We start from the raw sequence: 18625 nt of genomic DNA on the forward strand, positions 1-18625 counted from the left end.
TTCCACTGCAAAAGGGAGAGCAGGTATTTACACAGTTCACAGCCCAGGGAACTTCTTTTTCTCTGGGCGATCCCCTGAGCTAAGCCAGTTAGCTTAAGTTTACATTCAAAGAGGCCAATTTTGTGACCCCCTCCATTTTCCAAAATGCCTAACAGTGGACACTTAAAGCAGGTGAATTGCTAACAAGATTGAAGGTGTTCAGTTTTTACATCATTCCTGAATTGTTGATGGAGATTTACAAATTAGCTTTACCTGTGCACATGATGATCCCTAGCTAATCTGCATAGCACATAAGGAAAGCTGTCAATAAAGGGCTAATGAAGACTGAATATAAAAGAAAACTTTCTCAACGTAGAACTATGAAAACTGAAATGTGACTTTTACTGTTTTGGAATATGGCTGTGCAGTTTTAGAGCATCATTTCATGGGACTTGACTTTTCAGGCCTAGTCTTTGTGCAGATAAGAACTGTTACACTTTATAAGAGACTCTTAAAAACTGAGAACAAACTGAGGGCTGATGAGGGGTGGGAGGGAGAGGAGGATGGGTGATGGGTATTGAGGAGGGCACCTTTTGGGATGAGCACTGGGTGTTGTATGGAAACCAATCTGACAATAAATTTCAAAAAAAAACTGTTATGCTTTAGAAATATTATTATTACTATTATTATTATTATTTATCTAAGGCAATGACTCAAAATACCTAAGTGCTATTTGAAAAAAGCCAGGCAATAACACAGTGTAAAAACTCATGCTAACAACTATTATTTCAAAGGGTATAGGAAACACCATCCGTTCTTCTTAGAGTCCTTAAAAAATACAGTAAGGAAAGGCGGAGGACTTTATGTTACATAAAAGGCAAAGGCAAAGAGGACACACGGTAAGCAGACTTAACTAAATACCCCAAATAATAGTGCGGTTTTTTAAAAAAAAATTTTAATGTTTTTTTTATTTACTTTTGAGAGAGAGAGAGACAGAGAGAGCACGAATGGGGGAGGGGCAGAGAGAGAGGGAGACACAGAATCTGAAGCAGGCTCCAGGCTCCAAGCTGTCAGCACAGAGGTCGACATAGGGCTTGAACTCGTGAACCGCAAGATCATGACCCGAGCTGAAGTCGGACGCTTAACCAACTGAGCCACCCAGGCGCCCCAATAGTGCACTTTTTATTTTGGCTCTATTAGTTAGGAATAGCAGTTGGATGCAAATGATAGGTACTAGAAGTGGCTAAAGAAAATCAGTGGTTTATTCTCACTTATGAAGAAAGTCTGAAGGAATGTGGTCCTCAGAGTCTCTTTGCCCTCCTTAACCTCATGATCCAACGTGGAAGCTGAAATCCCAGCCATCCCATCTGTGTCCCAGGAAAAAGGAAAAAGGAAAGCAAAAGACAAAAGGAGTGTTCTATTCTGCTTTCCAGAAGCCCCACCCATACAGTTGCCAGATTTGGCCAATACAAATGTTATACATTATATGAACATACTTAGGTGAAGAATTATTCTTTGTTTACCTGGAATTCAAATTTAACCTGGGCATTCTGTGTTTTATCTGACAACCCTGCCCCCCTAACGGCATCTCCCTAGATCTCATTGGCCACCTCTACTGCAAGGCAAGCTGGGAAATGCAGTCTTTTATCCAGGCACGTTGCCACATTGGAGTTGTTTTATTAAGGAAGAAATAAAAATTAAGTACTGGGTAGGGAGCTAACAGTCTTTACAGGAGAGAAGGGGAATCTGAGGAAAGGCCAGGGCTTCATCCGTGCCCCACACCCTCTAAGAAGCATTTCTTGACTGCATCAGTCCCTTGTGGTCGCTCTGGCCTCTGAAAGCATATGGCCCTTTGTCTTGGCTTTGGACACAAGGTATGATTTTTTTTTTTAATGTTTGTTTATTTATTTTGAGAGAGAGGCAGTGTGAGTGGGGGAGAGGCAGAGAGAGAGGGAGAGAGAGAATCCCAAGCAGGCTCTGTGCTGTAAGCACAGTGTCCGATGCGGGGGCTCGATCCCACACACTGTGAGCTCACAACCTGAGCCAAGATCAAGAATCAGGCACTTAACTAACTAAGGCCACCCAGGTGTGCCACAAAGTATGATTTTTAATAAACATATAAGAATTGATATAGTCAGGGAGTCGTTGTCTTCTTCAAAGAGGTCAGATGCTAACAATATGCCACCCTTCAAAATACTTTTGCAATTTAGATCCTGATGGAGAAGAAATCTTTCCTTACAAGGGATACAGGAAGCTTTAGTGGCAGAAAGGACCATGGATGCCTTTGAAATTTGTTGTCTTTGAGCAAAAATGTTCAACAAACTCCATTCTACATCAAACTTACACCACTCCTTCCCAGAGCTTCCTCCCACCATCGTAAGAACACAAGATTATCTTTTTAAAAATCTAATCAATTTTTTAAGTTAATTTATTTTGAGAGCGAGCAAGCGTGTGCATGTGAATGAGGGAGGGGCAAAGAGAGAGAATCCCAAGCAGGCTGGCTCCACACTGTCAGCACAGAGCCTGATGTGAGGCTTGATCCCACAAACCATGAGACCATGACCTGAGCCAAAATCAAGAGTTGGACACTGATGAGTGAGCCACCTGGGCGCCCCCCAGAACACAAGATTATCTTAGAGAATCTCAACAGCTCTAGCCAGTGGGGACCAGGTGTAACAAAGCAGCTGGTTTAGGAAACTGGCTTTGGAAAGCTCAATGGCCTCTCCTAACTCAATCATCTATGGCCTGATCAATCTCTTAAAAAAATTGTTTTTTAATGTTTATTTATTTTGGAGAGAGGGAGAGACAGAGCACAAGCAGGGAAGGTGCAGAGAAAGAGGGAGACACAGAATCTGAAGCAGGCTCCAGGCTCTGAGCTGTCAGCACAGAGCCCAATGTGGGGCTCACAAACTGTGAGATCATAACCTGAGCTGAAGTTAGCTGACTGAGCCACCCAGGCACCCCTGATCAATCTCTTTAAAACATGGTTTACATTGTGTTGCATCCTAAAACAAAGATAGGGAACAATGAAAGGAAACAGACCTGAATAAAATTCACTCCATGTTTCCCTTGAAAGACTTTAATTTGGGGGGTTCCTTTTACCTGACGATGACTCTTTACAGTTCCTCCCCACTATAAACCATGCTTCCCAGCTTTTCCCTGGCTCTTACCTGGACAAATTTAGGGTGTTTTATAAAGATCGGTTCTACGGGCAAATGGCATGTAAGCACATCCAACCTATCTACAGATCCCTTCCCAGGGTTAACTGTGTGGTCAGCAAGTTCTCAAAAGTAAGGATAAAATGATTTTTCTAAGATTGAATCTTAATAACCATTTCTATGGTTCAATGCCTTCCCTGGGTGGCTGCTGGGCAAACATCTCCATGGGTGCTGATAACAGTAAACACGTTCCACATACACATTCAGCCTGGGGTTTAGCCACATTCAACTCTGGGTTTGTCATATGCTCCTTCGTTATTTATACTGCTTTCAGTCAGCTACTTGATACTTAATAAAATTTGCCTCCAAGCTGTCCTGCAGGGAAAACGACCTATCCGAGGGGAATGCTGTTCCAACTTTATAACCTCTGATGATTGCCTAATAGCCCTCTGAAAAGGTTGCAGGACTGGAGCAAGCGAAAGTCTGGGCTGCTTCCTGGCATTTAAGGGCACCCAGTGCCTTAGTGTAAATAGAATTACACCCCCTGCTTTTGGGGGGCCTTTCCAGCCAACCTCTCCCCCATAGGAGCAAGTGTAGACAACATGAGTTATGTGGAAATTTGGCCTCTGCTCAAGGTCAGAACAAGCAGGGTTCGTCAGTGATGATTTTACCAATCTTCCAGTTATTTCAGAAAGCAGGAAGAGAACATAAGAGCGGCAAGAATGGATCTATGGGATGGAAATAATGAGCCATTTATAACCCAAAATGAGACTGCCAGGAAAAACAAACAAAAAAAAGTACATTTTATCAGAGGCCTACGCTGCCCAAGGCTAGTGGGGTACAAGGTACTGAGTGTTCAGCTTCGTGGGCCAAGAGCTACAGTAAGTCATGCCCCCCTGGGCCGCTTCTCTCCTGTCAGCCGGATCAAGCAGCCTTAACCACCTGGTGGAGAAGAGCTTTAGCGTTTTCTAAGTGTGTGCTGGGTGGATGCTTCACATTTTTGATAAAGATGTGGAGTCATGTTGCAACACTTAACAAGTGTGCCTGTGCGTAAGAGTTGCGCAATTCCCAGAGGCACGGGGCTCCGTGCATCAGCGGGGCCCTGCGAACACACACGGCTTATGTAATGCAGGATGAGGCCCTCCAGGTTTCTCCTCCTTGTAGCCTCGGGAAGAATTTTCAGGCTCTGAACGTGGTCCTGGTTTCTGGCAGTTCTTTGCCCCAAAGGTGCATACGGTGCCTCAGCTGTCGGCACCTGCCAGAGAGGTAGAGAAGGCTGCCGCTTCTGGCACCAGCACCAAGGAGGCTGGCTCTGGTCCCCAGGTGGCCTTGGCCTACCACACAGCACCCTATAGGGAGGGAGCGTGAGGGCTTTTCATGTAGGGAGTCTAGGCCAGAGGACTGAACTGGGGCTGCTCCGGTAGGTGACAAAAATGAAACGGATTTCCCCAAAGCAAGGTGTCCTAGTTAGATCAGGAGCACTGTTAATGGTTTGCTCACAGCTCCTTTGTCTGTTGGTTGGAAATCTGGCGCTGTGCTCTCCTCCTCCGTTCACCTGGAGCGGTTCTAAAGTAGGTCAGCTGCGTGTCTGATGCCCTCTCACCTCCAATCACTGTACCCGTGCCTGCCTCCCTGTTTGGCTTCTGTTTCCATCTAGGCTTCCATTACTCGACAAAGCTTTGGAGCACCTGCCATGTGCCAGGGGCTGTGCCAGGCGCTGGACACCAGACAGGGCTTTCACAACACCTGGTGGCCCCCTGGGGCACACTGGGCTAGTCCTACATGGGCCTCTCCTCCTGTGTGACTTCCAGCCTCACCATGTCCCCAAATTATCTATCCTTCCCTCCACTCACCTCCCGTGACTCCTTCTCTCCTCCCTTTGGGGTAGAACTATTTCTTTATAATTGTTCCATTGGTAATCTAACAAACTAATCTTATAAAAGTGTTGCTTTTGGGGGCGCCTGGGTGGCTCATTTGGTTAACTGTCCGACTTCGGCTAGGGTCACGACCTCGCGGTTCGTGAGTTCCGGCCCCACACTGGGCTCTGTGCTGATGCTCAGAGCCTGGAGCCTGCTTCAGATTCTGTGTCTCCCTCTCTCTCTGCCCCTCCCCTGCTCACACTCTGTCTCTCTCTCTCTGAAAAATAAATAAACATTTTTTTAAAGTGTTAATTTTGGTAATCACTGATTGCTTTCATGGGTTTTTCGCATTAAAAAGTGATGGTTTGAAGCAAGGGTGCCTTCCATGAAATGAACAAAAGGCAAGCTGAGGAATTTGAAACTAGAGGGCACAGGGGGGGAGCTACTGCCTGAGCAGATTCTTTCCAATTTTACCAGGAGATGGTTGCCTCTTGCACCCCTTCCCTTATTACTGGTGAGCTATGTGTGCAGTGTTCAAGGGAACAAATTCTGGAGTTGTACTTCCTGGGTTCAAATCCCAGCTCTGCATGTTCAAATCTTAGGAAGGTTATTTGATCTTTGTTCTGTAATTTCCTCATGGAAAGAGGGATGGTAGAAATAGCTAAGTACATCTCAGGGGGTGGTTTGGGGATTAATCTAAGTATGCATGAAATTTTTATAATACTGGCATGCATAGAAAACATTCTATAAATATTAACTTTGATTTTTCTTGAGGCCAATTCTCTCTCTCTCTCCCTCTCTACACACACACACACACACACACACACACACACACACACACACATATGTATATACATAAAGTAGAAAGGATAGAATTGGCCTCATGTATATACATATATATGTGTGTGTGTGTGTGTGTGTGTGTAATTTATTGTCAAGTTAACTAACATATAGTATATACAGTGTAGTCTTGGCTTTGGGGGTAGATTCCCATGATTCATCACTTACATACAAGACCCAGTGCTCATCCCAACAAGTACCCTCCTCAATGCCCATCATCCATTTTCCCTGCCCCACCCCACCCCTCCACCCCCATCAACCCTCAGTTTGTTCTCTGTATTTGAAAGTTTCTTATGGTTTGCCTCTTGAGGCCAATTCTATCCTTTCTACTTTATAGTCAGATTCTCGTATGAGTCTGTGCACCCTAAAGAGAGGACTGGTTATTTGGGGCTACAGTTTCCTCATGTGCAAAACAGGAAGTAGTCATTGAATGAGGATGTGGGGACAGAGGACCAGTCAGGTGGCCAGGTTCTGGTCTGTGTTCCCCATTGGCTTCCTGACCTTGGACAACTCATGTAACCTCACTGCATCCCAGAGATTGGACTTGGTCTGCCTTTTCCCAACTCAGATCTTTCAGATAAGACCAGTAGAATTATTACCATGTGCCTGAACCACATCTTCATACTTACTTGATATTTTCCTTCAGATACTCTTTAAATCAACTCACTATCATATGTAACTGTGCAGTAAGTGGTAATACCCATATATTCAAGGGTTTAATACGCTAGGTATAGATTTTTCTAATGCATGTTAAAGTAAATACTTCATGGCATTTTAAAATGTTTGTATAATATCCAAACCATTTTCATGCTACCAATGATGTACACATGCCATTATAGGGAAATCTGGATTAAATTTTCACTATGGATCCAGCCAGCTCTAAAGCCTGTTACTCTTAATGTAATTTTCAGGTGGTTATTTAACTTTGGATGTGTTTCTTTATATCATTTACCTCCCTGAGGGCACGGACTATGGTTTATACCTCTTGAGGCACCTAGCACCTAGAAGAGTGCTTGGTAAATATTTACTTTTAAATTATGCATGCATATGTATGCATGCATACATACATACAAACAGATCTGTCTTCTACTAACCACCAGGCCGATACCAAAAAATGCACATTTCTTTTTCTCCACATGGTATCATTATTCCTTGGGTGGTGGTTCATTAACTGAAGTAAAGCGTGTGGACTTCCAGGCCATGAGGGATCCTCGGGAAACATTAGTTTCTCTAACTGCCTTCTCTCTTCCCCGCGCCCTTTGCTAGTGAATAGGGTTGTCTGTGTGAAAAGTAGAAAGTGAGGCCACTTCCTAAGGGGTTTATAACTGTGGCTATTGTTGGGCCAGAAAAATTGTCCTCAACATCAGCCCTAAAAGAGTCCATTCCCAGGACTAGGAACATCTGATCTAAGAAAGAAATTTCATTTCTAAATGCTATTATTGAAGATGTCTCAAGAAACTGTCTGAAGATTTACTGACAGTTCCTCAGAAAAATTTAAGGCACACCCACAGTGTCACAGAGCAGTTCTGGGTTCATAGCTGGAGCAGTTTCTCAACCCACCGGCATTTATTAAGCACCTTCTTGAGCCCCTTCTGTGTCAGTGATCTTGAGAGATACAAATCTGAATGAGACTATCAGATTGTGAAGAGCAGGCTGTCAGTGCCTTGCAGGCAAGGAAGAGGTCTCATGCATCCCTGCACCCCTGGGTCTTAGCACAGCATCCACTTGTGATAGCTACATATTAAGTATTTGCTCCATTGATGAACAAATGAATGATTGAAGACAGCAGTCTAACACCCAAAGAGCCTGCGGTCTGTTTGAGACAAGAGAAGACACAGACGGTTAAAGTGTTAATTGACAATAAACCTAACATTACAAGAGAAAACACAGGCTAGTAAAGGTCAAATAAGAACGTCCTGTCAGAAACCTGCCCCCCAAGCAGCGAGCGTTGAATCAGCAGCAGGTCTCACAGAAAAGTGTGTGTTGGCCAGTCTTCCCTGCTTACCACTTTTCTGCCCAGGAGCCCAACGTAAGAGAGAAGTTGCTAGGTTGCTGTCATGTGACTGGTTTCTAAAGGCCACAGAGTTTATCAGCAGGGTATTTTTTAATGCAAAAAAACCAGTAAGTATTTATCTGCCCAAGCACTCTTCATTCATCCACAGGCAAAGAAATGGCAATGATGACTCTTGGAGAGATATGGAATTAGCATGTACGAGGGGTTAGGAGGCTTTAATTATACAGGCTGGAAATCAGGGCGACCTCGCAACATGAGGCCTTTGCCATGACTTCCTGAGAAGAGGCCCCGGACTTCCTATGTAGCTCTTTCTAGGATTCCAAGCTGTCAGCATAAAAGTCGCAGCCTGAACCAGTGTTCTTTTGTCCATTAGTTACTGAAATACTCTTCCCAAATATACACATAACTGAAAGATGCCTTCTTCTGTAGAGTTTTAAGCCATTTTTCGTCTGCAAATCAGACCATAGATTTTAGTCCGTTTCATTGGGCACTGATCCCACCAGCAGCAAAACCTTAACTAATTGGTAAAAATGACATTTTCATTCAAATTCTTTTTGAAAAATGATTTGTATACATGGCCAATAAAAATTTCATGGTGCAAAACAGTTTGGAGGCAGAAAGCAAATTTTCATCCACTTCTGCAACCTAGTCTATGCCATAGAGGCACCCACTATTATATTTCCTGGGTATCCTTCCAGAAATAGTCTATATATGCACAAGCCTATATGCCTATATGCACACCTCCTTTTCTTGCACATCCTTCTCTGTTCCTTTAGTGAATCTTAACAAGATATTGCAGTTACTTGTAAATCCATACAGTTAGATTTACCACTTTCATTTGAACAGCTGGACTATGTTTCATTGTATGGCTGTCCCAAAATTTACCCAGCCCCCTACTGATAGACAAATAGGTGGTTTCCCATTTTTTTTGCTCCCACAAACATCTTTTTGCACATATATATGAACAGAACTATGAATCAATGCCTTAAAGTAGAATTGCAGAGACGAAGCCTATGTAAATTTCAATTCTGCTGGACAGTCTCAAATAGTGACACTTAGCTCCGGATGGGAATTGCTAAAAGTAAGATACTTGTTCATGCCAGAAACAAGAGTGAAGACAGTATCTTATTTTAAACTTTAGTACCTTAGGCAAGCAGCACATTTATTTATGAAACTCATTTATCAATGTCTTACCCACCTAAGCACGCACGCGCAAAGACATTACTGTGAGTCTACTCAAAATACACTGTGACAACAACTTACTAAATGAGGAACTTGCTAGAAGTTTTTTACCACCAAATTGTGTGCGTGTTGCAATGGGGTTAGTTCACTAATACCGCACATTCTCCACTTTGCTTTTGCTATGTTTACTACCCTTTGTGGTCCTGGTCATTTAGCAACACTAAATGCCTTATTTTTCTTTTGTAACCAAAGATGAGTTTATAACCTTGACTCCTTCCTTCCTCCTCTGAAACACTGGCACATCATTTCTTCTCACCATGGTTTCCCCACAGAGGTAATCAGTCTTAAAATGTCTGGTAAGGCAGATAGATTATAGACGCACCCACGAAAAGGACTCTGTCACAATGGAACTTTGATTTATTTAATTTTCTATTACCTACGGGGTGAGTTGGTGAACAACAATCCTGTATTCTGTTCAGTTGCCACTTCCTTCACTGGCTTGTCATATTTAAAAGAAGGTAAAGAGACCCAGAACATTCTCCAGTTTCTTTAGTGTTTACCCAATTTACACTCTGTGCTACAATCCCCAGTTGGGGCTCCTTTCCTATTTGCTCTTGTAACATGAGAAACCATGTGGAGGTTTTGTGTTTGTTTTGTAACAAGCTGTTACCATTTTCTTCTCCCTGTCCCCGACCACAAACACATGACCTTCCTGGTAACCACTGAAAATCTGCATCTGACCAGGTTGAAACCAAATGAAGTCATTTTGTTTCTATTGGTGACAAGCAATTAAATAAATGTTCTGCTTACATTTAGAACGGGTTGTAAATTTTTGGAAAGAAAAAAAAGGGTTTAAAAGCCTTACTTCAAATATTTCTGGGCTTCGTGGATCCATGAAATGATTTCTGTAATATGAGTAACCAAGAAGCTTCATTTTTACATATACCTCAGAATCACTCTCAAAGAGCCAGAGATTGTGTGTGAAAAAATAAAAAATAAAAAGAACATTTAGACTGCAAGAGGCAATTTTAATATCCTCATGCTATGAGCCGTTTAAGCTCCTTAGTCCAGATAGACCTGCTGTCTTAGAAAGCAATGAAAACAACTGATCTTCTGTATAAAAATAAGAAAAAGAGATACTTTTGGTAGTAGAACTTCCGATTCGCCTGAGTTTGGTCACCTGTCCACATGGGAGTTTGGAATCTGGTGCCACTACTCTTCGTCCTGCCATATGGTGTCACCAGAAAGTGGGACCCCGGGGACTTAGGAAAGGAAATAAGGACAGACAAAAAGTCGGAGCCACCACACTATTCCAGACCAATCTACAGAAACCTTGAAGGAAAAGCCCCAAACGCAAGCGGCTGACCAAATGCTTCCATACAATGGAGCAGTTTCAAAATCAGTAAAGAAAATTGCCCTGGGGCGCCTGGGTGGCGCAGTCGGTTAAGCGTCCGACTTCAGCCAGGTCACGATCTCGCGGTCCGTGAGTTCGAGCCCCGCGTCAGGCTCTGGGCTGATGGCTCGGAGCCTGGAGCCTGTTTCCGATTCTGTGTCTCCCTCTCCCTCTCCCCCTCCCCCGTTCATGTTTTTTCCCATAAAAAAAAAAAAAAAAAAAAAAAAAAAAATTGCCCTATTTGAGGCACTTAAACCAAAACCACAAATAATACCTTTGGCAATGGACTTCTTCCTTTGTGCTCTATCCCCTTTTATTCAGCAAGCATGGATTAGGCATGCTTTAGGTGCCAGGCTTTCTGGTAGATGCTGTACAAAGAGTCAAAAGTCAACTCTATCAGTCAGTGAGCAGTCATTAAATATTATGGAATGAATGAACTAATAAATGCATGAATGAAGGAATAAAATTTCAATAAATCAGGTTAAGGGAGAAAAAACAGATAAGCAAATGGTATGTATAGAATACAGAGACGCGAGTAACCAGTTCTAGCCAGGGTAGTAGAGAAAGGCTTCAGGCTTGAGGTGACCATCAAATGGATAATGGCCAAATGAATGGGGGAAGAAGAGGTCTTTCAAACAGGCAAGTGAATAAGCATAGCATGAACAAAAGCTTAAAGCAGACATCAACAAACGACAGCCCATGGATCAAATCTGTGGCATCACCTGTTTTTTGTAAATAAAGTTTTATTTGGACACAGCCATACCTGGTCATTTACATTTTGTCTATGGCTACTTTCACATTACAACAGCAGCACCAGCTTGTTGCAACAGAGACCACAAGACCTCAAAAAAACTAAAATATTTACTATATATCAGGGGCTTGTAGAGAAGTCTCAGCTGCTGGAGCTCAGGAGTCCTAAAAGGGGCTCAATGAGAGATGAGACAGAAGGCACCAGCCCCTGAAGGTTATTCTATGCCATAGCAAGAAGTTTGGTCTTGATCTTCAAGAAATGGGTAACAAGAGCTATTTTGCATTTAGAAATGTTTCTTGAGTGTCAGGATAGAGAAGAGGTATGCAAGACTGCAGTTGGAGACCAGTTCTCCAAACCTTACATCTCTGACAAATTCTTTGATTCATCAAACATCAGAGAGCTTAATGTTTGCCATGCATCTTGCTATATGATTGGGAAACAGAGCCACTCAATCAACGTTTATTGATTAAAGGAATTAAGGAAGGAATAATGACAACATTTTAATAGCATCGTTATTTAAAGGTTTCCTGAACAGGCTGCTTCTGCTATGAAGCCACTAGCTGAGATTCCTGCCAGTCTCCAGTTTCTACACCAGTAGACATTGAGATCCAGACGTGAGGAGGTTAATAGTGAAACACAAGCCAGAGAGAAATTCCTTCCTTCATCTCTGTGCCAACATCATCAAATACCAGTCACTGGCCAAACCGGTGTTTATTATGTGCCCTGTGGCCTAATGAGAGGGGATGAGACAAGAAGCAGCTCAACTAACAACTGTCATAAAAATAATATCTTTGGGTTCCATGTGGCATTTTTCGTTGGAAGGTCTTGAATCATTTTTTTTATCTTGTGTAACTATTATTTCCATTTTATTTCCACTAAAGGAAAAGCCAAAGCACAGGGAGAGGTTGTGACTCGCCTAAGGTCACTGAGCAAATCAGAAAAGCAGTTTTTAAATGCTGGGAAGAGTTTCAGGATATGGGAAATCCAGTTTCCTTCTCCATCTAGAATGGGCCAGGTTCATGACTCAGTAAGGAACACAGCATTATCCAAGCTAAATGTCTCCTAAAAAGGAATCATGCTAGGGGTGCCTGGGTGGCTCAGTTGGTTTAAGCGTCCATTTTCAGCTCAGCTCATGATCTCGAGGTTTGTGGGTTAAAGCCCCGTATTGGGCTCTCTGCTGTCAGTGTAGAGCCCACTTTGGATTCTCTGTCCCCCTGACACTTGTGCTCATGCTCTCTCTCTCAAAACTAAACATTAAAAAAAAAAAAAAAAAAAAAAAAGGAGTCATGCTAGAGGAGATTCAGGGAACAAAGGTCTATGGCAGGTTCATGTTTCCACTAGTCACTCATTGTCCCTGCCCATCGAATTTTAATACCTATTACCAAAGTCCATTACAGGTGCAGAAGATCCTCTTCAAAGGTCCAGCCTAAGGAAGTGGAGGACTCTGGTTTGGGGGTGTCTTTCCTTTTTGGCCACCCCCCTGCCACCATTGCCCATGAAGTCTAAGCCTCCCTCCCCATTCCTTTACTCATTAGAAACCTGTGCCAAGGCTAGCCAGAGGTTCCATTTGCTCTGCAATAACCCTGTATTCACCTTCTGTCCCAACATAAGTACTCATAAATACCCCTTTCACTCTAACAAATGTCCCAGTTTGGACCATAAATTAATTGTGTGGTCCTTCTAGCTCTGACAAATCAGGATGCTTCTACATTCCATCTGAAAGCCCTCAGACACTTCCTCTAAACAGGATTATTCTATCTTAGATACTTTTGTTTTCTAGACCCAGGATTTTTTAAAAACCTGTAATTCCCATACGGTTAGCATAGTGTTATATTGGTTTCAGGTATATAATATAATGATTCAACAATTCTATGTGTTATTCAGCGCTCATCATGATAAGTGTACTCTTAATCCGCTTCACCTATTTCACCCATCCCCCACCCACCTCCCCTCTGGTAACCATCAGTTTGTTCTCTATAGTTAAGAGTCTGTTTTTTGGTTTGTCTCTTTTTTTCTTTGTTTGTTTATTTTGCTTCTTGAATTCCACATATGAGTGAAAAATCATATGGTATCTGTCATTCTCTGACTGACTTACTTCATTTAGCAGTTTATAACCTCTAGATCCATCCATGTTGTTGCAAATGGCAAGATATCATTCTTTTTATCGCTGAGTAATGTTCCATAGTATATATACACCACTTCTTCTTTATCCATTCATCTATCAATGGATATTTGGGTTGGTTCTATAATTTGGCTATTGTCAATAATGCTGCAGTAAACATATGGATGCATATATCCCTTTGAATTAGTGTTTTTGTATTCTTTGGGTAAATACCTGGTAATGGAATTACTAGGTCTTATGGTAATTCTATTTTACATTTTTCGAGGAATCTCCATACTATTTTCCCCAGTGGCTGCACAAGTTTGTATTCCCACTGACAGTGCGTTAAGATCCTGTTTCTCCAAATCCTCACCAACACTTTCTTGTATTTTTTATTTTAGCCATCTGACAGGTGTGAGGTGATACCTCATTGTGGTTTTTGATTTGCGTTTCCCTGATGATGAGTGATGTTGAGCATCTTTTCATGTGTCTATTGCCATCTGTATGTCTTCTTTGGAGAAATGTCTGTTCATATCTTCTGCCCATTTTTAATTGGATCATTTGGGAAGTTTTTTTGGTGTTGAGTTGTATAAGTTCTTCATATATTTGGGATACTAACCCTTTATCAGATATGTCATTTACAAATATCTTCTCCCATTTAGTAGGTTGTCTTTTAGCTTTGTTGATGGTTTCCTTTGCTCTGAAGAAGCTTTTTTATTTTGATGTAGTCCCAATAGTTTCTTTTTGCTTTTGTTTCCCTTGCCTTGGGAAACATATCTAGAAAAATGTTGCTATGGCCAATGTCAGAAATATTACTGCCTCTGCTCTCTTCTAGGATGTTTATAGTTTCAGATCTCACACTTATGTATTTGATCCATTTTTAGTTAATTTTTGTGTATGGTAAATGTATTTGTAGATTGATTTGGGTAGTGTAGACATTTTAACAATATTTGTTCTCCCAATCCATGAGCATGGAATATCTTTCCATTTGTTTGCATCATGTTCAATTTCTTTCATTAGTGTTTTGCAGTTTTCAGAGTATAAGTCTTTTACTTTCTCAGTTAAGTTTATTCCTAGATATTCTTTTTGGTGCAATTGTAAATGGGATTATTTTCTTAATTTCTCTTTCTGCTATTTCATTTATTGTTGTACAGAAATGCAACAGATTTCTGTATATTGATTTTGTACCCTGTGACTTTGCTGAATTAGTTTATCAGTTCTAGCAGCTTTTTGGTGGAGTCTTTAGGATTTCCTTTTTTTAATGTTTATTTTTGAGAGAGAGAGAGACAGAGACAGAGAGAGAGAGAGAGAGAGAGAGAGAGAGAGAGAGAGAGAATGAGAAACAGAGCATGAGTGGGAGAGGTGCAGAGACAGAGAGGGAGACACAGAAGCCAAAGCAGGCTCCAGCCTCTGAGCTGTCACCACAGAGCCCAACACAGGGCTCAAACTCATGGACTATGAGATCATGACATGAGCTGAAGTTGTACACTTAACCAACTGAGCCAGCCAGGCACCCGGGTTTCCTTTTTTTTTGAGAGAGACAGTGCACATGTAGGTGTCAGTGAGAGAAGGGCAGAGGGAGAGAGAATCTTAAGCAGGTTCCATGCCCAGTGTGGAGCCCAACATGGCGCTGGCTCCATCTCAGGACTGTGAGATGATGACCTGAGCCGAAATAGAGTCAGATGCTTAAGCAACTGAGCCACCCAGGCACCCCTAGGGTTTTCTATATATAGTATCACGTCATCTGCAAATAGTGAACATTTTACTTCTTCCTTATCAATTTGGATGCCTTTTCTTTCTTTTTTCTTGTCTGATTGCTGTGTCTAGGACTTCCAGTACTATGTTGAATAAAAATGGTAAGAGAGGACATCCTTGTCGTATTCCCGATCTTAGGGGAAAGGCTTTCAGTTTTTCACCATTGAGTATGATGTTAACTGTCAGGTTTTCCATACATAGCCTTTATTATGTTGATGTATGTTGCCTCTAAACCTACTTTGTTGAGGGTTTTCATCATGAATGTATTTTGTTGTACTTTGTTAAATGCTTTTCAGCAGCTTTTGAAATGATCATATGGTTTTTATCCTTTCCCCTGTTGATGTGACGTATCACATTGATCGATTTGTGTATACCAAACCACCCTTGCATCCTGGGAATAAATCCCACTTGAATGTGGTGACTGATTTTTTTAATGTACTGTGGGGTTCAGTTTGCAAATATTTTGTTGAGGATTTCTGCATCTATGTTCATCAGAGATATTGGCCTATAGCTCTTTTTTGTGTAGCGTCTTTATCCGGTTTAGTGTCAGGGTAATGCTGTCCTCATCAAGTGAATTTGGAAGCTTTTCATCTTCTCAATTTTTTGGAATAGTTTGAGAAGAATAAATATTAACTCTTATTTAAATTTTTGGTAGAATTCACCTATGAAGCCACCTGGTCCTGGATTTTTGTTGTTGGGAGTTGCTTTTTTTAACACTTTTTTTTAAAGTTTATTTATTTTGAGAGAGAGAGAGAAAGTGCACACACAAGTGGGGAGGGGCACAGAGAGAGGGAGAGAGAGAATCCTAAGCAGGCCCTGCATGGTCAGCGCAGAGCCCAATGTGAGGCTTGATCTCATAAAACATGAGATCATGACCTGAGCCGAGATCAAGGGTCAAACACTTAACCAACTGAGCCATCCAGGTGCCCCAGGAGTTTTTTGATTACTGATTCCATTTCACTGCTGGTAATCAGTCTGTTTCAACTTTCTATTTCTTTGTGATTCAGTTTTGGGAGGTTATTTATTTCTAGGGATTTATCCATTTCTTCTAGGTTGTCCAATTTGTTGGCATATATTTTTCATAATATTCTCTTATAATCCTTATAATCCTGAGGTTAGACCCAGCATTTTGAACTCATGATAGACCCAAACTACCAATCAGTTCAGGGATCTCCTTTTATGGGTGACCTAATCTCTATACAAATGTCTGGTAATAGTTTGCTGTGCAGTCCACATAACAATTAATTACTAATTGTTATAAATAATTTCCTTGCCTTGTGCTCTTCCATATCTTTCATATGTCACTCCTTGCACCATTCTCAAGAAGCTGACAAATCAACCGTCCTCTCTGTCCCCTAAAAGGGCAACTTACAGTCCTCTCTTCTCCAGCCCAAGCACTCCCAAGCATCAGAAACAAATTCTAGTAGAGCTTTTAGGAATGTGGTTTCAGAGTCAGACATACCTAGATTCAGGTCTGGGTCCTGTCACTCCCTAGCTGGGTGACCTCTGGCAAACACTTAACTTCTTTAATTTTCCTTGTCTATAAATTTCCAACAAATACGAACTACATGAACTAGACACTGCTAGTTACTTAGCCAATAGCCATGCCTGTTTCCTTCCTTCCTCAGGAAGGACACATTCTTGATTACCAGACTCCCTCACTGCTAGATGTGGGCATGCAAAGCAGTTCTGGACAATGAGGTGCCCCGAGAGGCACCAGCTGGAGTTTCTGAGAAAGCTTCTTGGAGGGAGCAGATTCAGCTTGTATTCACCCTTTTGGTTTTGCCACTTAAGACTTTGCCCTTCTTCCTTCTTTCTGCCTAACAACCGGTTGTGACGCACAACGCTGAACAGGCATGTTGCAAACATGAGGAAGAAAGCCTCAGAGAAGGAACTTGGGTTCTTGATGGCACCAAGAGGCCTTCATACTCATCCTGAAGTACCTGCTGCTACACTTCTTATTCCGTGAGAAACATAAATCCCTCATTTGGGTGGATGGAAGTTAGATTTCTGCTACTTGCAGTTAAGCCAGTCCTAAATAATACAGACTTCAGAGGGTTGTGGTGAACATTAAATGAGCTTATTACATAGCCTAGCACATAGCAAATACACAGTGAATAGTTGGTGATGATCACTATCATGATAATGATCATTATTAGTCATTACCATGGACCTTAAAGAACAAGAACAGGTAGCAATGGCAGTCTTGCTGACCTTCAATAGCACTAGTACAAAAATGCCTGTGATCTCTCAAGCACACAAAACAGTCACCTGCAGATGCGTGGACAAGAGATGTCCCCATCAGCAGCTAATGAAGCCAGTTCTTCCAGTTCTTCAAAGCGCTTGTCAGATCCCAGAAGCACAGAGAAATGAAATTCCACTTGGGAACGAGCTCTTTCTGTCTTGGAGGCCCCGCCTAGTTTCCTTTCTGGATAGGGAAACCCTCCATAGTGTGTAATGTGTCTCCTGGAATGGTGGGCTTCTCTGAATGACAAGCAAAGCACAACACTTTCAAGGATGTCATTATTTCACGGGAACACAGTATCTGCTAAGAAATCAAAGCCACGCCTAAAACTTGATGACCATAGGGACACATGTTCAGATACAGCTCTGGGAAATGTAACTAGCTTTCCATCACCTAATTGAACTGTCTGCCAAGATCAGACACGGATGAGACCTACCTGGAGTCCTCCTGGAGTCCCACAAGCCATAGACCCATCCCACCCCGACCCAACACCACTCCAAGTCTGTAGATACAGAGTGTGAGCCGTTGAAAAAACAAAACCAAAAACAAAACAATTGTCTGTGGGTCTTTGAGTTAAGCAGAACTAGGGTTCAAATCTCAGTGGGTTACCTACAAGCCAGGTAACTTTGGGCAATTTTCCCTCTCTGAGCAGCACTTTTCACATGTGTAAAACAAGGAGAAGAATGTTCATTTCATAGGTTTACCAAGAATTGAAGGCAAAGCTGTGGGTCATAGTGCTCGGCACAGAGTTGTCACTAATTTCCTTTCTTTCCCTAACAGTAGGATGGCCCTGGCCGACTGACTTGCATTATCCATCCCCCAAGCTCAAGCAGTGGAACCAGCTCAGGTCAATGCCACTGAGTGCAGCATACTGCTTTCTGCCCTGTGCGTCATCATCCGTGTTTTCAGGCCACACTTGGGAAGCCAAAGCCTTCCCTGAAGCTGAGGTCATAAAGCAGAAAAAGACAAAGCTCTGCTTTCAGAGAGCAAGGCTGGCGGTGAGCAAAGCTATCTCTTAGTGGCCAACCTGCCCCCTGGGTATGGCAGTCCCCAGGAAACCCAGCAGGAAAGAGCTGGCCCACTTGGCCCTTCCACCCACCAGTCATACGTGACCCCTGGACAGAGCTAAGGAGTGGGGAGCTACTCCACCTAGTCTCTTCGTCCTCTGGACACAGCACTCTTGTGCCCCAGCTTCGGACAGGATGGAATATGACAGTCACAAGATTCACACTTCAAGCCATGAAGCATACTCTTCTTGCTACATCACCTGGCAGGTGTCCTTGGCAGCTGGTTCCAAAGCTACAGCAGTATACACAGGGTTTTGCTCACCTACGTGTCATGGGAACGG

Source organism: Panthera uncia, chromosome B4 (assembly GCF_023721935.1).
Source record: "Panthera uncia isolate 11264 chromosome B4, Puncia_PCG_1.0, whole genome shotgun sequence".
Classification (NCBI taxonomy): domain Eukaryota; kingdom Metazoa; phylum Chordata; class Mammalia; order Carnivora; family Felidae; genus Panthera; species Panthera uncia.